We start from the raw sequence: 25,634 nt of genomic DNA on the forward strand, positions 1-25,634 counted from the left end.
ACTTACTGTACTGTAAAAAGAGCAAACCGATAGCTACAGCTACCATAGCTGGTAAGTTGAAACGTATTTTCAAGAGCCACCTTTTTTTTTTTTTAATAAAATAAATCCTGTGTGAACATAAAGCAACAGGTAGCAGAACTATTAAGAAGAAGAAAGACGGACAAAACTTATTCTTAGTTTGTTTTTGAAGGTAAAGAACCACCTGATTTTAAAGTTCAAGATGGCAATACTTGAAAATCAGGCTGAATACAAGATCACGCAGGTGCTAGATGTGATAAGCAGAGAAGCCGCACTTTCCGTCGGAAATCCAAATTCACACACAAGATAAGAAGGAGTAAGTTACTCGGGCAAACCCGTCACTGTGGCAGAACTATCAGATCTAGGACACAAAGGCCGCTCCTTTCAAGCTTCTATAACGGACAGTATTCTGTTACAATTAAAGAAATCAGACTTCCTTTTGCTTTCAGACTGGGTCCTGATAAGCACAAGGTAACATCATTTCTATCCAAATCTGCCTTTCTTAGAAGGTGTGGCTTTGCTTTGGAGCAGAAGTATGAAACCAGGTTGATATACCATTACAAAAACTGCCACAAGATCCAAAGCTAAAAAAAAAGGCACAGCTCTGAATAAAAGCACCAGCCGCACTACCTGAACCCCTATGACTGCAGTCGCTGGCACGTGCCACAAAGTGAACTCGAGGAACACGAACTCTAATCAGCAATACTGCACCGCAGAGCAAAGCCACCCAACTCTGTAATCAGATCTGTGGCTGAAATTAAGACTGGCCCCCACAGACCTGCTTTAGAGATAACATGCCATAAGGTCAGTTTACTCAATGTTGTTTACAAAAATATTCTTGAAAAATGTCTGCCACATGTTTAAAATTTCAAATGTTAAACAAGTAAAAAAATATATATATATAAATGAAGATGTTTTTCCTTTTTTCCTACACATCGGTATTGAGACATCCTTTTTTCCCCGCATCAACAATAGAGAGGATTCCTGGAGAACATGATGCCTCAATCCACCATTCTGTTCACATAGAAAGATTTTTCTGGTTTGATTTAAGTGATATTTCCAACTGCAACTAGGTGGTCCCACAGTGGTTAACACTGGTCAGAGATCAGGTATATCTGATACACCAGCCGGTAACAGAAAAAGCAGCTCAGACAACATTAGCACATGGATGCTTTATTCAAGGTCTTCAGCGGGCAAATCTATGCTCCGCAACGCTACACGTAGGTGTGTGAGTCAGCTCTGAGCTGGCAGTGCTTTGCCATGCTTTCTGAGGTGCTAGAAGCAACCTCACCGCACAGGTTAATTTAGTCTGCTTCTCAGCCATGCGGAAAGCTCCACGTTACTACCGCTTCCAGCTCGTTTAGTGCTTGCCCAGGGATCTTGGGGATTTCTACCCATTATGGTATGTAGGGCAAACATATCTCCTGGTGCAACACTCTAGCGTGAACGGCTTTGCAGTACGTTTAGTCACTCAAAACAGGCTGGCTGAAAGCCTTAAAATATCACAAAGTAATCTTCGAAGCAATCAGAGATGATTTTAGACTGCAGTAATGTTCTCAAAGACTCTTCATTAACACTTGTCTCTGTTCAGAATAACAGCCTGTAGCCAATGAATCCACAAATCACTCTGTACTAGCAGTATTGCTGTAATACGCATTTTCAGAAGGTATAAACAGTACCTGCTCCTATGTAACACATCAAGATGGTGCAAATGCAGGTCTCTAACAGATTTCTGTCTTCCAACTATGAGCCTCTCCAGGTAAGGGTAAGGTAAGGGTCTCCGGGGAGACCTTATAGCGGTCTTCCAGTACCCTCAAGGGGGCCTACAGGAAAGATGGGGAGAAACTCTTTAGCAGGGCCTGTTGTGACAGGACAAGGGCTAATGGTTTCAAAATAGAGGGAGGTAGATTTAGATTAGACTTTAGGAAAAAAAAAATTACAATGAGAGTGGTAGAACACTGGCACAGGTTGCCCAGAGAGGTGGTGGATGTCCCATCCCTGGAAACGTTCAAGGCCAGGTTGGATGAGGCTCTGAGCAACCTGATCTGGTTGGAGATGTCCCTGCTCCTTGCAGGGGGGTTGGACTAGATGACCTTTGAAGGTCCCTTCCAACTCTAACCATTCTATGATTTTGTGATTCTATGATTACTCCAGCAAAGCATGGGTGAAATTCAAATCCCAGGTTTGTACTCTAGCCTTTAAAATTGAATGTTTACTTCAATAAAACCATTGTTTAAGGATTAAGTTGAAACTGAAGCAAATTCAGCTGTGAAAAAGTATGTGTTTTTTCCCCGCTGACTCCAACCTCTGTTCAGTTTACGTGCTACTTTTTAGGAAGGGAACCCCACAAGGCATTTGCAAGCAATGTTTCACAATGTAAGCAACCCGCTTGCTAGATTCAAGAACATCTTGAACAGCCTGTCAAACCTATTTTTTGCTTATTCTGTAAAAGACATAACTAAACATTTACAAATGGTAACAATCAACACACAGAGATGAAATAAAACTGCTCAGTCAACTTCAAGGAAGAGGCAAGTGCCTCTCATAAACAATGGGATAGAGAAGCGGGATGGTGGGACACCTGGGAGGTGCAAAGTATACAAGTCCTGACAATTCTGCTGGCAGAGGACCAGCCAGCATCACCCTGAGTGAGACACTACTTTCATTACAGTTTCCACAACGTTTTCTGCTTCTCCCAAAGCCCTTGACAGCACATGATTGAACAGTAATCTCTGCATCCATCTTCCACATGGTTGCAAATAAAACTTGGAAATCTCACTTGTCTTTGAAACATCGTTAAGATGAGAGACAAATAAATGAATGCAAACACACACAGACTTTAGTTACTCCTTTTGGATACTTCTAGAGCAGTTAGCTTACATGGTTTCATACCGCTCTGGCTGCATGAAAAGTTTGAAGCTCCAGCAGTAACAGATGTTTCTCATCAGTTTAATGTACTCTGGAGCACCTTGCTTGTCCTCAAGGGATACAAGCCATCTGAACTACGAGTAGAATTATGTTTTCTTCATCTTGTGATGGAGGAGGGGAAAAAAAAATTGCTTGCCAAACATTTGAGATGGGTGCAGAATGAACCTCACAGAAGACAGCTTACAGGTTAAAAAAAAAGATTATAAAAAGAAAAAAAAGAATATAGACATAGTCAGAAGGAGAGAGGGACGCTGGATCCAGAATCACTAACCTGGGAAATCTCCACATAAAGATTAGCCACTATCATTCGGTTTGGCTGGGAAATTTTTGCTCAGCTCTTAATTATAGACCATTTACACAGGTCTTTGGTTCAGCGTCAGAACACTACTTTTAAAAATATTTATTGACTGTCTTTACATTGAAACTGTGCAAAGTATGACAAGAAAACATAGTTGTAAGAGGCATAGAGATGGAAAACCCAGTGGACATATACCTTGATGAAGAACCAGATGATCTGGTCTAACTTTTGATTCTCCTCCCAGGGCATTCCCACCTGCTTAATGAAATGGAATTTATGCCTTACTCGCAAGTCTTACCAAATTCCATTGCCTGTTTCATGTCAGATGAATACAATAGAATGTTACCTCAAAACATACAGAATCTAGAGATTCCATTTCTGCTAAATCCAATCATGGGGACTATTTTCTTGTACATAGTCAATAATAAAGAATAAGCAACAGGAACAGATAGTGTTAATATCAATATTAACCAGCTATAATAAGCAGAAAACCAGAAAAACAATGAGGAATATTGGTGGAATGAACTGACAGTGACAGCACTTAAGGAAGGTTTCTGTGCATTGTGGACAATGTCAGGACAAACTTGATTAAAGACAACCAATAACAAGAGTACAGTCTTAGATACATTATATATAATAATAATAATAACTTCAGTGAAATGGCCCAAATCACCTGTGAGACTCAGTTAACTCACACTCTTCTGTAAATTCCACTGCATCATTACTGGCACTACTACACGTTTAAATACACTTGCAGATCTCGTCCAAGTAACACATGAAGTCAAAACCACATCAAAGCACAGCTAGATCCCTCAAAGCCTGGTTCCCCTGAGGGTACTGAGGACATCGCTGTTTTCTTCCTAGGGTCAAAATTCTACTTGGATCTCCCGGCCCACTCCTCTGAACATCACAAAAGCTTACTAACAACCTCCTATGATTTTTGACTTGTTCACAGGATCAACTTTCTGAATGTCACAGTGACACAGTACCTACCAAATTCTTCTAGGACAGCCTGGAAACTCTTTCCAAGTATAAAGCATATATATTGGGTTCTTGTCATCATGGGACTTAACACAATCTATTTTGAGAATTATCGCCGCAGAATATCTAACAGATTTCCATTATCATACGACTTAAAGATGAAATAAGCACTCTGCTTCTGCTTCACTTTGGTACTCTTCAATCATAGCTAACAAAATTGTCATTTCCAATAGTTGAGTCAAAGTAAAATTAATAATATCATCATCATGTTGGATCTGCAATATTTTCATGTTAATTTGCAGGCTTCTCATTTATTCTTATTCCATGCTTTGAATGTGCTTGGATCCAAAACCATTTTCCTGAGATACATTTCAAATATTCACACTCTAAATGCTGCAGAGGAACCTGTAATTTACAGTAAGACAAACTCTTGCTTAGCTTTGTAATTCCCTTGATATTAAATCACCTTTATTGGATACTCTTCCTGTGAGTATTTTAGCAGAACGCTCATTCCTTGAAAACACAGCTTCAGTCGTATTAAAGGTAGCAAGTCTCCTACTCCTATTTGCAGCAATCCTTTAACACAGAGAGAACAAAACAAATAGATTGGGTAGGCTTAAAAGGACAGATTAAAATCAATATGAAGATGTCATCAAGGATAGCAGCATATCAAAGTGACTGTCAGCTGCAAAAGCTGTGACGAATGGCGAACTACAATTATGAAAAACAAACACGAGCTTCATTTTAATCAGATTTTTTTTCAGCATAAACGCTTACTGTCCTCTACATGCTTGGGGGAAAAAAAAAAAAAAAAAAAATCAACAAATACAGCTTCTGCTACTAGATAAGATCTTAGCTTTTGCATAACTTTACTTGAAATTATTTCTCTCTATAAAATGAGTAAGCTTTTCTAAATTTGATATTTAGAGAGTAAAAGGTCCAAAGTAAGCAGGAAGATTTATCTTCTGATGTGCTGCCAATCACGTTCAGAACGGCCTGTGTCTTAACAGCAAGTTTTGAGATTTTTTTACGTACACACACACACACATATATATAAAAAACATATATAAAAACTTGCAGTATTCAATGCACAGAGACTGTTTTGAGATACTTCATTAATTAGTTAGCCATATTAACGTCTTTGTGCAAAAGTTGTTTTGAAAGGACTTAGAACATTGCAAGTCTTGGGCAAAGGGACACAGCTGTTTCTTTTAAAAAATGATTGACACTAAATCACAGTAAGTCAGTAAATACCTGATTTCAGTCAGTTTTGCAGATCTCTGGATGTTAATGTACCATAGCATCAACGTTTTTTAAAAAAATCAATAATTACATCAGCTTCATAAAAGATGTTTTTAAAAGGTGTGTGCATCTCATCAGATAGAAAGCCACCAAATTCTGCAGTACTGAACGGATGGAAATGTTCATCTTTTCAGCATATCTTTAGAAGAAAGTTTTCATCAGAATACCTCTTCCTTCAAAAAAAAAGCTCCAAACCTAAAACAACAACAACAAAAAGCATTAAGTCATTGTACTGGAAGAGACTAAAAAAAATCATCTACTCCATGATCCAGCCCCTGGAAGGGCCAAATCCATTCCATTCTGATAGTCGTGACTAACTTTCATGCAAAAACCTTCAGTGCTCCAAAGGCAATCTACTCAAGTACTTCACTATCCATTACCATAGAAAAGTTTTTCCTAGTTTAAATAATCCTCACTTCCAAGACTTCTATAATTCTTACCCTAGAGACCATAGTACATGGATTTTTTCCTTCTCTCTTTGCAGAAACCTCTTGAGTATTTAACACCAATGGTTAAATCAATGATCAATTTTCCAATCATCAGAGACTAATCTGTCTAACAGTCATTCAGCTGACACAATGATCTCATGTTAAGAATGGCTAATGAGAGAGAGCTGAAAACATGCTCACTCCACACAGTGTTTAGGACAGGCAGCTTCATCACCCTCGTAGCCTGGTTGTCACTTTACGGAAAAAATAATGTCACAACTTACAAAGACCACAATAATAATTCAAAAAATCAGTTAGAAACTTGGAAGCATGTTGCAGAAAGCAGGGAAACGTGGCAGACAATGTCTCATAATGCTTTTAAGTACTCAGGCTAAGATACTGGAGTGAATTTTCATATCTGTGCTTTTGTTGTAAAGTGCTGGCATCTTATCACAGCTTAGCATCCAAAAATGAATAATCCTTTGGAGCCCCAGACACAGTCCAGACCTTTGCTGGGAGACAAGCAGGCAATCTGAAAGTGGCATGCTGGAAATACACCTCCGTACTGCTCATGGAAGCACAGGTATTTTTACCTGTCCAATGCGATTCATCAAGTCTGCCTACAAGAACTCCAGATGGCTGACAGAAGACAAAAACATTCCCACGCGAGATCTGTTCATCCATCTGCAGGAGAGACCTGCAGATCCCACTGGCACTGTCCCAAAGTACAACAGATATCTGGAGAGGTCTGGCAACCTGCAACCTCCTTCACAGCACAGAGGGAGATATCAAAACTGGACGTGGTCTGTATGAGCTTGCAAAGACGCATCAGATGTCTGCTGGGCAATATAAAAAACAGGATGTCTCAGAGAGGTCTCAGGTAGGACAATACTGAGAACATCAATTTTGGTGCAGAGTTAGCAATCATCACTTGCTCTCCCATGCACTACATTTGCAACAAGTGGCAGCAACGGATAACAATAAAATAAGCATATGGGCAAAGCAATGTGGTACAGCACTTACAAGAGAATATCTAATGGCTAACGACTACTTCACTTTTAGAATGGCTGGTATTTTTTGTTTTAAACTAGATGCATTTTTGAATGACAAATTTGAAACAAAGTCTTGAGGCAATGAACTTTTTCAGGTTCCATCTCAAAGCTGTTTCTGAACAGATGCACTGCTGGTTGGTGCTGCCCTTCACATGAGTCACGCAGTAGATGTATGAGACACTGAAAAGAGGCAATGCGCATGGCTGCTTAGCAAATGTTTACTGCTACTCAATAGGTATTGTCCCTTAGCAATCTCCGAGCACACACAAGTATTGTTAATGTCAAAAGGCAAAAAGGAGCACTGGACACAGATAAGCTGCTGTCAGTTTTTCTAATTGGTGACTGGATGCAATCAAAAATTCAACTGGCAATCTGAGCATGAAGACTTCGTTGTTTCTAGACTAAACAATCCCAGTTAATTCAATCTTTCCTCTTTTCTCATACTCTAATCATACCATCTCTCTCCTTTTAACTCTCTGTCCAGGGACCGCACTTTCTCTGAAGTACTGTGCCCAACACTGGGTACTCCAACAGATCCTTCCTAGAATTTTGCTATCATAATCAATTAGGAAGCACATAAACTCCAGTAATTACTATTCATTCAGAAGTCATTAGGAGGACTATAATTAAAAAATCCATTCACAAACAAACAAAAAAAAACCCAAAAAATCAAATCAGGAGTGATTGTTAGCTTTACTACTGGACTTGCGTTACGCCTGTCTCAATTTCTTGACGACACCTAGAGAAGCTACATTCCCTCCAGGCTCTTTGAAAACCCAGCAGTAGATATTAATTTAAGAATTCTGGCAAGTTCACAGTACTTTAAATGATTTTTTTTTTTCCTCTGAAATACAAGCGGTAATTAAAAATACAGATTTCCAGTATGACCTATAATCAGGAATTCAGATGTTCAGGCTCTGTCAGAAATGGCAAAACACACATGCTGTGACAGCTAAGATACCAGCACATGCCGGGGTAGTGGAGAGAAGCATTCTTGAAAGGCAACAACCCTGTTCCTGCAACTTGGCATTACAAGTTTGAAAAAAATAAAAAAAAAAGGTAAATGTTTTTGCTACATAGCTTCCAGTTTACACAATTTTGAAAAACTTTTCCTTTTAAAATTCTACCTAATTGATTTGAAATTAATTATTATAAAAATAAGGATGCAAAAAAAAAAAAAAAAGGAAAACAATTAATTCTTCAGTGGCCGCAAAATACATATAACTTTAGCTTAGTGTTGGACTGCTGCTTTTAGCTTTTAAAATACAAAACAAAGTACAGGCCAAAGCACTTCTTCCTGTAATCCTTATTATCATGTTTAGGTCACTGAAATAAATTATAGTACTTGCATGAGATTTACTACTTAAAATTTTCAATCCAGCTTCAGCTTGGATTAAAAAGATGCAAGGAATTAATGAAGAATGAGAACACACAAGCTTTGAGACAGATCCACATGTAGTTCCACCTAAACAAGGATGTGATTAGCAAGGTCCAACTATGACGTCAATACTGTGACCTACAAATCCTTACTAAGGGTTAACTACACATATTGCAGCTAGTTTCACTTAGCAACTACCATGTGGATTTGGTGGAGGAGTATTCTGCTTATGCTGGTATTTATGAGATTGATGCTGTTGAAAAAAAATGGAAATCGGGCTCTAATCAATGATTTTCAAAAGATGCAACAAAGGGAACCTCTACTAAACAAAGAAACACATACAACACAGTGATCTTCTGAACTTCCAATACATACTTTGTTCTACCTTTACCATTTTTGTTTAACTATTAAGCACAATGAAAATTAAATCAGTTTTCTCAATCTGAAATTGCAGTCTCTCTGGTCATTGAAACACTGCAATAAGCTGACAGACAGGCAACCAGCAACATATAATTACTTAATCTACAACTTCCTCTCAATTGCCAAGGCTTATTATAAATAACATGTACACACTGCACCTTCCTGCCTGCCCAAGGCTTAAGGCATGGTTTGTTTTTTTTTTTTTTTAAACACTATCCAGACAGCTAAAGAACGCAGCTACTGTTAAAGGAATCTCCAATGACATCAGCATGCTTCAATTAATAGAATGAGCTAGCTACTACTTGCCGATCCTTATGTCTATATTTAGATTTATTTGATAGTTGTAGTAAAATTAATGAGTCAACACATACTGAGAGTGTTTCTAGGATTCAAGACCAAATTGAGGGGAAATAGAACCTCTTGACCTTTTCCTGTTAACCTAAATCTGGCCACATCCTCAAACCTTTTACTATTTAAATAATTCACACTCAGACAGTCAAAATGTTCCTGTAGCCTACACACAAACTCTTTCACAAGAATTTCAATGGGAAATTAAATACATTACTACTGTCTCTGACAGCGGCATGCATTTCAGGTAAGCACAGGGCAAAACTGAAAACTCACAATGGAAGACAATCACATCCATTTCCTAATGTAACTGAGAACTCTATATAGTCTCCTTTTTTTTTAAGCATATGAACTTGCAAAAATTAAGATTCATATGATCACTCCACCTCAGTTTAATTACTCTCCCAAGAGAATATCACATGCATAACCAGTGCCAGCTACGCTCCCCGATTCACTTCAAACACTTATGTAAGATCATCTCTCTACTTCTGAGAGAAAGGAGGAAAGCTCGCATTATAGATGCTAAAATACGAAGCAGGGAAGGTGACAAATCTAGGTTTACCAGCCCTTGAATTACACTGAATGGTTTTTAACCTGAACTCCTTTTGGAACACCGCCAAGGATCTAGTACCAAGGGATACTTTAGAGCAACATATTCTGCATACAAAAGTGCCAAGAGAATATGTTAGAGAAATTAAATCATTCTGTTCCACTATTCAGCACTCACAGAAGCCTAAGCAGAGGCTGCTAATTAGCTAATTTGCAAGGACTCTGAGCAGAACAGTATTTAAAAGAATTCCAGCGGTATAATCTTTAAGGGGCAAGACCGCCAGGCCTGACTGGCTAGCTAGCTTGCATGGCTTGTCAACCCTCCGAGGCAAGACAAACCATTTTCAGTTGGACAAGGATGGGCGGGTAGATTTCTGAAAATAGCTACATCTGCAGTTTTACAGTTAAATATGTAATTTCTTCTCAAAGAATCTAATCAGACTCCCATTTAAGTGGACTGCAAAAGCTGGATCAAGAGAAGCAATGAATCCAATTCTCATTCCAATTTCCTGTAGGAAAATAGGCATTGTTCTTGAGTTTATCCAACGATCTTTGTCATTGTGACCAGGAAAAGTCCCAGGGCAGTCAAAGCTGAACTCAGGAGAAGGTCTGGTTTAGGTGCTATGGAGCAGCAGACAGCCTCTAGGGATGCTGTGGCAGCTCATGGAAATACCACAGACTTCTCTGCTTATCTGCTAAGGAACAGTAACCCCTAGCCAAATAATTCTAGGGCCACAAAAATTATCAGAGGGATGGACAAGGGGTAATGGTTTTAAAATAGCGGAAAGTAGATTCAGACTGGACATAAGGAAAAAAAAAATTACTATGACAGTGGTCAAAACTGGCACAGGTTGCCCAGAGAGGTGGTGGATGCCCCGTCCCTGGAAATGTTCAAGGCCAGGCTGGACGGGGCTCTGAGCAACCTGATCTGGTTGGAGATGTCCCTGCTTCTTGCAGGGGGGTTGGACTAAATGGCCTTGAAAGGTCCCTTCCCACCCTAACTATTCTAACTTTCTATGAATCCAGAATTATCACGTACCAAGTATTGCTGGTTCATTACAACCTCATTTTCTGCAACGATTTACATCCCAACAGCAAACAGCATCTCCCGCAGGCGGAGCTGGAAGAACGTGACCACCAGTGCGCACGCAGACCTGTGCCTGGGCCTCAGCAGCAAAGCTTCTAGCTTGCAGCGCTGATGACCAGGCCTCACACCAAGCTAGAGGCCTGGTAAAATCTGATCCTCACTTCATCATTCCTCAATACAGTGCAAGTCTCCCGAACAGTGCTTTAACTACTAACTCCTGGGTTGTGTTGGGGTTTGGTAGGCACTGTGCTGACCCACCTCAGAACAGATCTGCCCCCAGAAAGCTTTGGATTCAAAAGGATAGTGCATTTTAACACTCCTCCTCTCCTCTCCCCACTACCAGCACCTACTTTGTGCGACTTTGCTAACTTAACCACCAACTGGAAAAGAAGAAAGTGACCCTGCAATCCTCTGCAGCTTGTTACGTTGATATTTTATTTGAAAATAAATAGGAGGCTGAAGCCAAAGCATTTCTTTGGTCAATTTTCTTTGAGAATGAGTATTTCAGAGCAACTTCTTACAGGTGGCAAATTACATCTCTACAGATTTTCAGAGGCTGCAGGTGAGGATTTTATTTTGAAACACAACAATTACCTTTCCTGTATATGATGTTTTATCCTCCCAAGCTCTAGTTCTCCAGTTTCAGGCCATTTCCTTCCGAGGTTTGCAATTCTAAAATCACAGTAAGTCCAGCATGAGATCTTAGCTACAACAAACCATATTTTACATAGCGAAGAGAACAGTTGGAACTGTACATACCTCTGGTTTTATTCCACTAATGTTCTGCATGTAGCTCTTCAATCACTGTGCTATACTGTCTTCTATAAACTGATCAATTCTGTACATGCAACACTCATTTCAGAAGTGATACTCTTTTTGATGATACAGCTTCATATCCTGCTTATGAAACACCAGCCTGAAAGCTGTTCTCAACGTTACACAAATATTACATCTAATCTACTATGCAAACATCTATTTTGGAATCTTCGCAACTAGGAACTAATTTTTTATGCTTCCTAACATTTGCAAGTTGAAAAAAAATAAAGAAAGAAGTGTTCTGCGTCAACAGGAACCTCCTTTTCGTTGAAATTAAATGCCAAAAACAAATATGGAATTCCCTCACGTGGCCCTGCTGTTTTCTTCGCTGTTTTCCCATAAACTTCAAAAAAGAAGTCTACACTTGGATTTTAAAGAAATAAAAAAAATCTTACACTGCAGAGGGAAAAAGAAAATGCTAATATTTCTACTACTTTCAAAGGTTTTAAATTATCTGAATGAGGTACACTGATAAAGCTAGTACAGCACTTTAGGCGAGATGAAGTTTACAGGTATCACCCAGTAACTTTAACTGAGAACAGCTGAAAAGAAAACAGACAAGCTTTGGACACGGAAGTCATATTTTTAGGACTGAAACAGAAACAGCAAAGTTGAAGCTAAAGGTAGGTTATATTTGAGCTCCTTTTTTTTGCCACTGATCCTCTGCTGATCTTTCTGTCAATGCTCGCAGGCACACCTCATGGTCCCTAGGATGAAAGCAGCAATTCTCTAGAGCAACAATAACAGAGGCATAGAAGAATGTACTGGCTCAACTGCTGGGACTCTTCTGTGATAAACCACAATTCCAACTTGATGGAAACTAATTTTCAGTCATTACTATCAAACATCACTAGATAAGGCAGCTCTCCACTCCTCTTCCCAAGGAGAAGGGAGTGTATGTATGTATAAACTCCGGGTGCCCTCTCTGCCCCTTCCACATATCCCCCAAAACATCTCCCTCCTCTGCTTGTTCTCTCCTATGTCCAGACGTCCCCCAGCTCTTCACACACTCCCAGTTTCACTGAACTGGTGAGTTCCTCTGCTGTTATGCAAGCCACTTTGCCTCCTTTCCAAACTCTCATATCCCTCTCACTACCTCTCGTTTATCATTTTTACTCTCTTTATCCCTCATCTCCTTTCGCTGAATGTAAGTTGCTTATGTTCTTCAAATTCTGTCTCCACTGTTTATTCCAGTTTCAGCCCCTACATTTCATTTTTGACTGTTAATGAGCCATTTAAAACTTGTTTATTGGGCAGGGAAGCTCTTCTCACAGGCAATGCTTACCAAGATTCAGGTCAAACCCTGGTTCAAGTTCCAGCTTGACTGCAGGTCCTGTCCCACCCCAGGCAGTTCAACAGCAGAAATATAGGATTATCATTTTCCTACCCCAATATGAGCACTAAAGAAAGAGAAGGAGAGGCCAAAGCATGGTCACCACTCACTGAGACAAAGTCTTTGGAGAATTTACGTGTAAAATTCTGACTATACAAGGAACAGTCTTGTATAGTCTAAAACTTGGTCAAACTTGGATGATTTTCTATGCAGAAATGGACATCGTTGCCTCACCATCACTTTGACTACCTTATGGAGTACAAGCTGTAAGAGCCAGGCACTGTTCATTCTCCATACTCTAGAGCACCATCAAGGCTCTTAATATCGAACAAATTGCAAAAGGTAGCTTTTTTGCTAACTTCAGGGTTTATTTTCCCCTACAGAAGCATAAGTCATTTTTATAAACTGAAGGACATTCAGGTATATCAGGGTTTTTTATGCTACTAAATCAAAACACAAATCACACAACACTTAATTAAAAAAGCTTCTTTAAGAGTATACAAAGAACTGGTGACATTTTGGGTTTTGGTATTCTGCACGATGCAGGCAACACGAAGATCTTGGACTAAGTGAATTACATGATCCTAAAAGTGGAAACTCCTGCAGCAAACAAGCAATATTACAGTCACAGAGCAAATTCCATTTAAAAAAAAAAAACCTCAGAGTATCAGATACCAACTGACAGGACTCTATTCTAAAAGGATAGGGTGGCTGAAGAGCGTGGGAAAAATGTTTGCATGCGGCCTGCACCTGCAAAACTCTGCATGCAGACATTCACACTGAGGATAAACAAGTAGTGAGCCATGCAGCTATTTGCAGAGTGCGCACTTTAAAAAGTCCGCTTCCATTTATAAATGCTGGACTTAAATGGCACAACATTCATGCCTCTGAAGTGAAAAACTAAAATTATGAGTTTCGTATCACAACACTGGAACAGGCTGCCCAGAGAGGTGGTGGATGTCCCATCCCTGGAAACGTTCAAGGCCAGGTTGGACGAGCGTCTGAGCAACCTGATCTGGTTGCAGATGTCCCTGCTCCTTGCAGGGAGGTAGGACTAGATTGCCTTCAGAGGTCCCTTCCAACCCAAACTATTCTATGACTCTATGACTCTCCATGCGAGACGTCCAGCACAAAGTCCTAGCTCTCATTCTTACACAACTAGAGTCCCTCCTTACTCCTGCCAACCGAGGCCTGATGTGGCTACAGTTTAATGCCACTGGTTTGATGTTCCCTTTCAGTTTGTGCTTTACACATCTGCCTTTCCAGTACCAGATTTGTGAGGTTATAGTACAAAAACTCCCTCTTGCTTCTTGGGTGAAAGGGAAATAAGTGTTTTTAAAAACAACAAGAAGCAGCAGCATTGAAGGATTTGCTAGATGTGGCTTTGGCAGAGGGTTTCCCCTCTTTTTCTTTCAGAGATCAGTTGTTCCCAACAGGTGTGGTGCCTCCCACTGCCAAACAGTCCACCAACAGAGGCGTGGAAGTCAGTACCTACAACGGTTCTGTCATTGCCAAAGCCGCTGGCACTACAGGCAAAGAGAAGAGAAAAGGTAACAGGACAAGATAAGGAGGTGGAAACAGATGTCTGACTGTTCTTTTTTTACAGTAAAATATCAAAAAAAACCAGCGATATTTTAAAAAGATGCTATGCTCTGCCGCAAGCTTAAGTAAACTTTGTATTTGGTCGAGTAAACTTGGCATACCAAAACATTGCCAAACATGGTAAGCTAGTAACAGAACTGAGTCAAAAGGCATTGTTTGAAGGGAGAAATTTAGACGGATGGGAGGATACCTGCATATAAAACGTCAATTAATTATGCAACCATTTGCATGACTCAGTGTATGTGAAAAATCACTCTTAACATGCTTAAAAACACACAGAACAATATTCTTTCTCCATAACTTTCCTCTACTCTGCACTTCCTCTGTCCATTTAACAAACACAAAGGTGCTTCAACACTGCTATGATTGCAAAAAATTTTCATTAAACCTTAATCTCTCACAGGAAATAACAAGAATTCAGCCTGTAGCTGTTTCACCCAGGCTTCACTTCCCACACTGAGATAACTCCTGCTGTCCAAGTATGAAACCCACTGAGCGGCTAAGCCCAGACCTAAAAAAAAAAAAAAAAAAAGACTGTGTTGCTCCACAGGACATCATCCCATAACAGATTTTCCCCCTTTTTAAAGTCAAGTAATACAGAAAAGCTTCAGCCCTCCAGGTAACGGTCAGACACTTGTAACCGCATTACTGTAAAACAGTCAGATAGCTTATGTTCCTATTACACATGCAGGGACAGATTTTCAAAATGGCTCAATATTTAAGGTTTCAAAAGAACTGGATGAATTTTCAAGTGCTCAGCACCCAGTGAGAACAAACAGTCCTGTTCGTATCACTTGGACAGCAACTGGCCATTTCTAAGAGGACATTATCAAAAGCTGTTCCAGCTTTGTTCTTTTCAACAGCGTTGCTGCCTAATGGCACCAAACATTTCCTGCAAAATAAAGATAGGCTTACTTAGCTTTTCAAAATAATCCATTTGAAAAACTGGGGCAGAGAACATGTGGAATGTATTAACTTGTCCCGATATTCAGGGGGAACTGTCAGTCGGTCCGTACGAGAGTAGGCCATTCTCTCGCTGTGTAAGCTTTGCATTTCAGGAATTTAGAAACTGGCCTGGGGGAAAAAAAGATAATTCCTTTTCTGCTGAACTCACACATAAAAGGATCTGAGTTCTGAGGTGCTTTGTCACTTTCTTTTCTAAGAAATAAATTCTCTAAAATATGAGCACATTTTGATAATTTGTGCAAGTCATAAAAGCAAGTTTACATAGTGTGGAGCTTCCCTCTACACAAAAGATGTTTCCGTTACAACTACAGTTCAGAAACAAGAGCCAAGTATGGTGACTGTAGATGCTCCAGAAAAGACTGTTCTCTGTTTAATAATCTTCTCAGAGAAAGGGGCAAAGCAGAGACGTGACCTTGCTTACCATCATTACTGTTATTCTGATTGTTCTTCAGTATGCATGCATGTATGCACGAGCACCTTTCTATAGGCATTGTTAAAGAAGCAACAAGTGGCTTAGTAATAAAACTGAAACTAAGTTCAGCATTTTTTCTTATTTTGAATAAGTTTTTTTTTTCCCTATTTTCTGCTCAAACCTGAAAAAAAGTCTAAATTTAAAGTACTGCTTGTTGACTTTTATTTTGGTAAACTTAACTTCACAAGAATCCCTCAACGCATAGCAAAACTGCAGCTGTGGAACTCAAAAAACCCCTGGGTAATAACCGGGAACCAGCACTGCTTGCAGGGTCTGCTTCCCATTCAGGAATTGCTAAAAAGCTACAGAATTTCAGTGCGATCGAGGCACCTTAACATCTTCCATCCCTCCCTTTGCAAAAACTCCATGCAAAAATACTACCTCTTCATTACTGATTCTAACACATTTAAATTTCTTGGTTAGTGATCTCGCCAGAGTGCAGTGACATTTTAATCTTTATAAAACTGCAAGCAATGGTAACAGTTTTCAAATTCTTAAGGGTCAAATTTTAGCTTTAAATTATGCCTCTGTTAAACTTCTATATTTTCTCACTTTGCCACTTCTCCCCTCTCTATCCTTCGTGGCAGCTCCTAAATTTCAGAAGACTCAGCAGAGCTGTAACCTACTCTAATTTTGACGCTTATTCATTGCAAATGTAGTCAGAGGGAAACCTGGGCATCACAGTAAGGATAAGACAATTCAGTGCAGACAGCAAATGCCAGAGAGTTTAATAAGGTAACATGAGAATACACAAAATATGCCAGTAAAGAGAACAGCAATCAAAGCCCAAACAGATGGCATGTGAGATGGCACTGAAATCATCACATACAGCACTGAGGTAAACTGCAGGCAAACCACCACACTGCAAAGCGTTACTTCAGCTCGTGTTCAGCACAAATCAAAACCAAATTGCAATCCACTGGGAAAATATGCTTCACTATTCTATGAGTTTACAAAAATGCAAGGACTTCACTTCTCCACTATAACATTACAGCCTTGTTTTCTAGCAAACTGCACTCAGATGTTGCTCCTCTGACATCATTAATCTCCATGGAAACCTCAGAATGACTGTCGGCCTGAAATAGGCTCTGTCAGCCCAGATCAACTCAAAAAGTAGTCCAGCAAAAGGATCTTCTATTTTCTGGCTGCACATTTTTACCAGCGAGCACAGCTGAACAGTTACAATTCCTGTGGCTGCTACAAAATAGAGCTTTCATTCCTAACCAACGAAACATACATAAGGTGAACCATTTTTCTAGTTCAGGCTAAAATACAGAGATTCAAAGACTACCTACTTCTAGAGTGATGTAGACTTGAAAAAACCCAAAAGACGGGTCTGTGTTGGGTCTTAGAAGATGATTAAAGCTAGGAGGCCAGGCTCCTAAAAATCTGCTATGTCTCTGCACAGCATTATCCCCTTACAAAAAGGGAGTAGGGCAAAGCAAAGAGACCTTTCTAAAGGTATTTATTAAAATTTACTTTTGGGGCTCATCAGGGAAATGTCCATTTTAAGTGGAGTGCAACCAGATGGGTCTTGTTGGGTTTTTCCTTTCTCCTTCTCCATACCAAGGCAGCCACTCTCCACGACTAATGTCCCCAGCAAAAAGTCAAGGCAGTGACTCAGAGACGTTTTACCTAGCAAACAGGTCCTCTGCAAACAAGTTTTGTGCCGAGTTAAACTGATAGACTGAGACCTAGAGATATGCCAAACATCAGGAAAGCTGTTTTCTTGGCAAGAAGCCATGTACACAAACTGTTCCTACAAGAAAAACATACTGCCCAGGTGTATACAAATAACATGTTATACATAAATAATTAGCCTACTTATAAACCAAAATTGTTATTCTGTAAAAAGATTTGCATAGTTGCAAGTATCACGCTGTACTAAAACTTGCTTTCTTGAAGGTACTTCAGTCATTGTTACGAATTTCCAGGGACAATCAACGCAAACAAGCATGCAGAGAGTATTAGAGGACTCAATTCTAAAAGGAGTTACCTCTACTTAAGAGTCACAAGTACTTAAACACTTCCAGAAAAGAAAACAAAACAAAACACACCACCAAAAAACAACCTACCTTACTTCCTTAGGTTTGACTTTCCCAACTCTAACTCTTAGAAATTATTCCCTGATCATAGTTTATTTCTGTTCTGGGCAGAAAACTTCTTTTGTAGTGTATTTGTCCACTTCCAAACCCAATGAAGTCCCGGGGCTCTCTGTATGGCTGTTTTTTTAAGATTCCATGGTAATACAGTAAACCAGAAATATCTTAAGATTGTGCTCTTAACAGGCTCACTAACTTGAGTAACACTGCTGATTGCTAATAACATCCAAGGTACACTGTCAAGTCTGATTTTTTTGTTTGACTGCTTATTTTAGCTCAGCAGCATGTAGATGCGCGTTACACAGAACTGGCTGAACTTGGTAGATGACTTGTTGATACCTTTAACATCTATGTTGAGTTTATGAGTTCATTTGTTGATCAGTAAGATGCTAAGTGAGACACTAGAGACCCACATTGTCTGTGCAGAGGAGTCCACGCCAATTCATAAGGGGATACAAACGCCCCTGAATGGGAGCTTTGCTGTGTTTTATAGGAAACCAACCTGAGACACCACGGGCCATACAGTCTCTACTAGCACTAGATGCCAGACAAGCTTCAGTTAACCTATTAACAATCCCTCTGCATGCCTCGTAAGCATCAGGCCCTTTGCACATCTACTCTTTTATGTGGGAAAGGGAAAAAAGGATGAGAAGTATACATCTGATGAATGAGATGCTGCACTGCAACCCTCAGCCAGTGACTGAGGTGTTCAGAGTGACACGCTCTCTAATTTTGTCCCTTCTCCAAATAACAAGCAGAAATAACAAGGCAGTTGGCTTGGTGGCATCCTCATTACTGAAGTGCTGGAGAAAGAGGAGCACATTCATCAAAACATAGACTGAATTATGCCAGTTTTACAAGCATGCGTCTTTAGGGGGCACAGCAGGCTCTCACCTTTTTCTCACTGTGGAGGAACCAAATACACTCTCCTGTCTTTGTGCTCACTACTGATTACAGGGACAGAGTCAACAGGACTGCAACAAACAGAGCCTGTCTCATGTGAGAAGAGAGGAAAGTGAATGCCAGACAGCAATGTCTTTTGCTCCCTCTGGGAGTTCCTTGTAGTTTGGTGTATGCTGAGCCTTACACTTGCTGACAATATCATGTCACCTGTGCAGTTTTGATTTTTGCCTGGAAAAGAAAAGAAGCGACAAACCACTGGATTTTAACTCTTAAAGAAGTATCCATCCAATAACACAATGACCATACAAAGCCCAATCAAAGATTCTACCACCAAGGGTGGCCAGGAGGTAATACATCTAGGGAAGCATACCTGAGCAGACTAAGCATGTAACCACACTTTTCTCAGAATACTCTTCTGCAGTTTGGTGCTCAGAAACTTTGAGCTATAAGCAGTATTTTCGTGTTAAACAGTTGCCTTGATGGGTTTTCCTTTAATGAGTTTGTATGATCAACTTATTAAATTCCTAAGAACAAGCTCTAAATAACACAAAACCAAGCTAACATATAACTAATCTAATCTGCTAACTCTGACTCAAATTCCGCCCTTGCAACCCAGGCACGAACGCCCAAGGAGAGACAGCAGTGGGATCGCTGCCTACGCCTATCTCTGTCTTTTCCTCCAGGCCTCCCTGCATTTTTATGATGGTCTCAAAACTCTGGAACCACAGTGCACCATGAGAATACAAAAACCTTTCAACCAGAAGAATGACTCACTAAATTGGATTAGAACTAGAGCAATAAATTGCTGCTTGGGGTTTTTTCCCCCCTAATTCTGCAAGTCTGGCCCACCTCCCTTTTCTCTGGCTTCTGGCTCCTGCCTCCGAGACTAAGAAGTTATGAAGCCTTAATAATCCTGCTGCTAGCATGAAGGAGAAATTGCTTGGTTTCTTCTCCCAAAGAGGCTTTTATGAAACATTTTGACTTCAACAGCTCAGCAAACAGAATACAAAACACTGCCTGTAGCAGAGAATATCGAGGTATGATATACTTGAAAAACAGAAAGAAAGGGCAAGTAATTTTTTTTTCTTTTTTTTTTTTTTTGTAGCAACTGATGTTAAATTTCACAAAGGGGGTACTCAAGTTTTCGTAACAAATGACATGCCCTGGTTGCTTTTGTTACTCATCTGAACCACAGTAAAATGTCTCATTCTGGTCTCATAACAATTAACTGTAACAAACAGAAGCAGGGAGAAAAATAAAAGAAAAAAAAAATCTACAGGAGACAACTGAAAGTCCAAGCACTCATGAAAGAGACTGAGGACCAAACAAGGTAACATCTGACAGCAAGGTGACAAACGTATCCTTGCTAGGCAAAAGCTCTGGCTGCATCAGCAGCCTGACATTGCTAGGCAACTCTCACTGAAGCACAAAAGGTTTATCAAAACAAGGAGTTTGTTAATTGCTGTGAAGTCACTGTGTCATTTTATTATACAAGAAGCACCAGAGACAACAACACCTGAAGTGTTTTAAACAAACTCTGTATTTTTTTTTCAAATTGCTTACTGAATATCACTTCTTATTCCAGTATTTCTAGCGCAAATACAGTTGATTAAGATGAGCCTTCATGGGTCACAGAATCTTGTTAGAGGTTTAGCACTCTGATGCTAAAGTTTGTTTTGGTTTTCTATAAATATTTATACTTCTTAAAGAGCACTAATTTAAAAAGTAAGTCCAAATATAACCTTATCAATTCTGGTATTCTGAAGTTCAAATAGAGACACATTTTCATTTAGGATATGCACACACACACACGCATCTATATGCACCAACCAACCACTGCAGCCCAGTAACAACACAAATGCTTTCTGAACGCCAGGACAGCCTGCATATTGTTGCTCTACCATAGCCAAATACTTCATTATCCACTTGATTTCTGAACAGCATGTATTCTCTTTGGCCCCATATGCAAAAAAAAAAAAAAAAAAAAAAAAAAAAAAAAAAAAAAAAGAGTTCTGTTGCTGTTTGTCAATTGCCGTGCTATTGTCAACTATTTCACCCCCTGGGAACACAACATTCACACACAATTTCTCAAATTTGTATTAGTAAGCTCTGCCTAGCGCTAGCTGTATTTCCAGGAAAACGGTAAATCAGTGATTAGAACAGTTAAAAAGTGTTAAGCTTTAATAGTAACAGATAGATTCAGTTTAGGCATTATCAGTGACACTTGAATTATGTGCAACGGCAAAGGGGAAAACCAAAATATAGTGACACTCTGGTATATCCATGCAGAATATGGAGCTGGCAATATGAGGTAAGAAAACACTGAGCTGCCTGGCCTGGAGCTGAAACTATTTTATGGGTGAAAAAGCAATTCCAGGTAACGCCTCTACTTGGTAGTACTCGCTTTCCTCTCCCTGCTGGGTATGCGTAGACATTTCTGCACAGTACTGATTGCAGAGAAAAAGACTGAAACTTTCTCCAGCGCCGACTATGAGATTTGCATAGGTGATCTAGAGCCCTTGCTGACGCCGGTCCAGCAGATGAGAGCATTTAAGTACACTGGCCACTCTGCAGTGACTGTTGTGCAGTTTATTACTGACCCTCATCCTAATTTCTCCAGGAGGATTTATTAAACTAATTAGAGACCATAGCAATGGGCTCCCATAACACACAGATATGCATCAACAAGAAAGACATTCAGGTGCACCACAAAGAATTGTCTGGAGGAATAGTTACTTTCCTTTGGGCTTGAAATCCTGTATTTTCTGGATTAAAAAAAAAAAAAAAAAAAAAGTACTTCTAAATGTAGACCACTGATTCAATATTTCTTCTTAGTCTGCAGGCTTTGCACCTCAACAGTTTCATCTGTTGCCAGTGTTGCACAACACTCAATCATGGCAACACAGCTCAAAATTCAAGCACGAAGATGTCTCACATTTAGCGAGAACAAGAACTAGATGGAACATTCGTCTGATCTTTTTGTTGGCTTTTTTTTTTTTCAGGACAATTACCGAGGTTATTATGAAATAAATGAGTTAGACAAGTGCAAAACCTACGTTACAGTTTTGTTAAGCTGCAATTTGGGAGCAGTGATGGAATCCCAACAGCTGCCTAGGCAGCCCTACTGTACAGAAGTGTGTTTCTACCTGCTACTTCATGAGCTTCCTCTTTATAAGCTGGTCATCTACGTAGTCACGACCCCCAACTATCCCCTCACAAACTGAGCAGGGTCTCATTGTGGAAATAATGCTACTAATAGCTGTCTCAGAGTTTACCAGCCATCAGTCTTCCAGTGGCAACAACCTGTGCCCCACATGCTACAGTTGCTCCCCACTGATCCCCAGGCTGCCTCCTCAATTAATAAAGCTGCCTCTTTTGGGTCTTGGCTAGCTTAACGTATTGGATCAGGTTACAAAGACTTCAGTGACACCACCAGCTCCCTGATCTTCCTTCCAACACCATCGATTTGTTCTTGTCTCTGTAATACAAATGCTACTCCAGCAGCGATTACACCACAATATAAAAAAGTGAATGGATGTGTTCTCCTTTGTTCTTTAAGAACAAAATTGGCTGATGATGAGCTTCACAGTCTGACATCTCTACAGAAACCAGTGAAAGATGGTGGCAGGCTGATATTTTACAATATTATAACCCAATACTGCTGTGAAACACGTAAGACCTAGAATTTCCGTACCAAAGTAACAGCCTCATTGTTCTCTGATACCCTTAATCAGTTTCATTTTACTAATTACAGGATAGTATATGTGAAGCCAAGTCATATACCTATGTATATACACATACACACATAATTGATTCAAGGTGATAGAACAGTGGAATGAAAGTTTAAACTAATATATTGAGAGAGGGAGAGAAGCCATTAGCACCACATTTGCAAATTCTACTCAATTGTAATTTCTAGTTTACGAGCAAGCAACTTACAAAGCAGTTCTGGACTGGCTGGATAAACAGTGGTCTAATTAGACTGATGTGCTGGGAAACTCTTCCTTCTGTGAAGCAATAAAACAACACCATCAGTATAAAATCTGGTGTTATCTGCTAGATCTCACTATTGGCAAAACACCCCTCCCATAGTCCACAAAAGCACAGTATCAAGACAAACACTTCAGAACAGGATTTGATTACGTCACTTAAATCTTCCATGGGAAATGTTTTGTTATATAACCTTGCATATAAAAACATAAATTGTGGCTGGTAGTGTTGGAAGTTCTGGATGAAGCACGCCATTCCCTACTGCACCATGCCAGGACAGTTTTTAACATTCATAAAGCATCCCGAACGATTAATAATCATCACAAAGGAGCAGCTGAACAGTGCTGCCACATTTAGATCTTCCCAGAATAAATGCTAGCTGATTTTATTTGTTTGTTTCTCACGTCTTCTTTAGATGAGCAACATAAAGTTGGGAAGATTTCACTTCAGAATAACAGACAAGCTCCATTAACAGAAGACTAGTAGTAACACAGGAGCAGAGCATGAGTATTAAAAATCGTGAGGTCAGTGATCCTCCTGCACATCCGTTTCTAAGCATCCTGCCTGCCACATGGCCAGGTTTCACCCACAAGTGATTATAATTAAAACATTTAGCAACTGTATGTTAGTATAATTTATATTTCCACATCACCCCAGAGCTGCAGTCACAGGCCACACGCTATTTTGTCTGGCATTGTACCGAAACAGAACCAAAGTTACTCTGTGTCCCAAACAGCTCATGGGAAAAATTGCTAGAGATAGACATAGCTAAACTAGAGGGGTACAAGGGGCCTTGGAAATTATGAGATAATACTTTCTACACAAGAGTCTCAAAACAGTGGTTTGTTTATAGAAAAGAGATTCTATATAAAGAATTGAAGAAGGATAACGAGGCAGCATGTCAGATGTTATGGTGGCATCTTTTGCTGCAAGTGGCTGCAAAAATTAGAGTATAAAGGTCTTGAGAGTTGAGAATGGAAAAAATGAACAACAAAGACTTGGGTCCTGGACTGATCAAGGGTGAGAGTACGTTTCTTATTACCGAGAGAAACAGAGCAAAGGTGACAGCCAAGCGGAATCATGGAGAAGAGCCTTGAAAGTACAAAAGGGCAGTTCATGTTTGATGTACAAGAAGCCAGGAAATAGAGAAGCAAACAGGGCACTGACACCATCAAAGGAGCAGGCTAGAAACTGTGGAATCATTTCAAATTGGTATGAGTGAAGTAAGACTGCGTTTATCAAGGCGAGTTTGTTGCAGTAGCAGGAATGTGACATTATAAGAATTTGGGGAAACAATTAGACGTGTGCACAGATAAGCAGCTTTTTCCAATAGATGTTAAGCATCTGACATGCAATCCCCTCATGCAACAGCCTTCAGTCTGTGATCCAAAACTGTCAGTCAGAGAAGTGTCATGGTGGTGCTCACAGCACTTAATCAGGGGGAAAAAAAAGGAAGCAGCAGAGGAATTTGGGGGAGACCAAGGAGGACAGAGGTACTGAACAGCAAGAGGTGAAAACAGCTTTTAGGTCTGTGTGTGAGTTCACAAGAAAACTGAAGATGGAAACTAACTATAACCAAATGCGCCAACAGCAGATGGAGCTGTGAGATAACAGAAAAATCTAACCTTTAAGGGGAGTATTTAAAATAGCAATTCTGAAAATGAAGGCATAAAACCCTACCTTTATGTTAAGTCATGAAATGCAATCCACAAGAGCTGAGTTTGATATGACAGCTATACCATGTTAGCAGAAGGAGCTGAAACGACCTGTCACTTCTTTTCCTGCCTTTAGATAAGCAAACATTGCCCATGCCTAATGCAGGTTAAATCCCAGCCAGCTTGCTGTCAACCAAGTGCCAAGATCAGCCAAGCACTAAGCAAACACAAACTCGACCCGATTTAACCAGCATATCGAGGAGTTGTTCACCTTCTTCATGCTCTGCAGTCTACGCTACATGCTAATACCATTTGAAATTTTTCAGAAAAGCACAGATGATACTTTTGTACTATTTTCTAAACTATCTTAAAAATAAAGGAATTATTTATTAAGAAGTCTGTTGATCCCTGGAAAGGAATAAGTAATACTTTGAGGTAGGGGCTAATGAACACTAATGATATATAACAAGATCTGCAGAGACAACTGGTATCACTCTGTCACCATAAGGAAGTCTGTAAGAACTTCACCAACACAGGCTCTACTTCATATCCAGATTCAAAACAAAGCTGGACAACTCTAATAACTCCAGATGAAACTATGAATTTTCCTTGAAACTTTCTGTAAACAGGAAAAAAAAAAAAAGCCACCTGAACCTGGTCCTGCATAAAATGGAGTCCTGTATTAGGCCTGTCAAGGGTAAGACTATTTGTCAGGGATCTAAAACCTATTCCTAAGACAGATTTTAACATCTGAGTCTTCTGTGAATGTTCCCCAAAAGAAGCAAGTTCACGTCTATATGAATCTAAGGCACAAAAACTGAATTGCTTCTAGCCTTGCTCACTGAAAGAAAGATCCCAGTAACAGCCCCGTGAGAAGCAGCAACAAGAGGCATATTTTATATAATCTTTAATCCCTATTTCCATGAGGAAACCCCACCTTTCCCCAACTTCACAAGTAATCTCCAATCAGCCTTTTTCAAGGAACGAAAAACTGCAACCACCATCG

The 25,634-nt window shown here is 39.8% G+C and overlaps 1 protein-coding gene across 2 annotated transcripts in view; it reads right to left on the bottom strand.

Annotated features, from left to right (window-relative positions):
• PLCB4 (phospholipase C beta 4) overlaps positions 1 to 25,634 on the bottom strand; it is a 209,709-nt gene that overhangs the window by 108,474 nt on the left and 75,601 nt on the right. Inside the window, exon 3 of one of the 2 annotated variants that reach the window (XM_086744782.1) lies at positions 22,923 to 22,990. The exons of the other annotated variant lie outside the window; for it this stretch is intronic. The gene's annotated coding sequence lies outside the window, so the exon portion shown is untranslated. The remainder of the gene's footprint in view (positions 1 to 22,922; positions 22,991 to 25,634) is intronic. 2 annotated transcript variants of the gene reach the window in all.

The sequence above is a fragment of the Chlamydotis macqueenii genome, chromosome 3 (genome assembly GCF_036417535.1).
Source record: "Chlamydotis macqueenii isolate bChlMac1 chromosome 3, bChlMac1.mat, whole genome shotgun sequence".
Classification (NCBI taxonomy): domain Eukaryota; kingdom Metazoa; phylum Chordata; class Aves; order Otidiformes; family Otididae; genus Chlamydotis; species Chlamydotis macqueenii.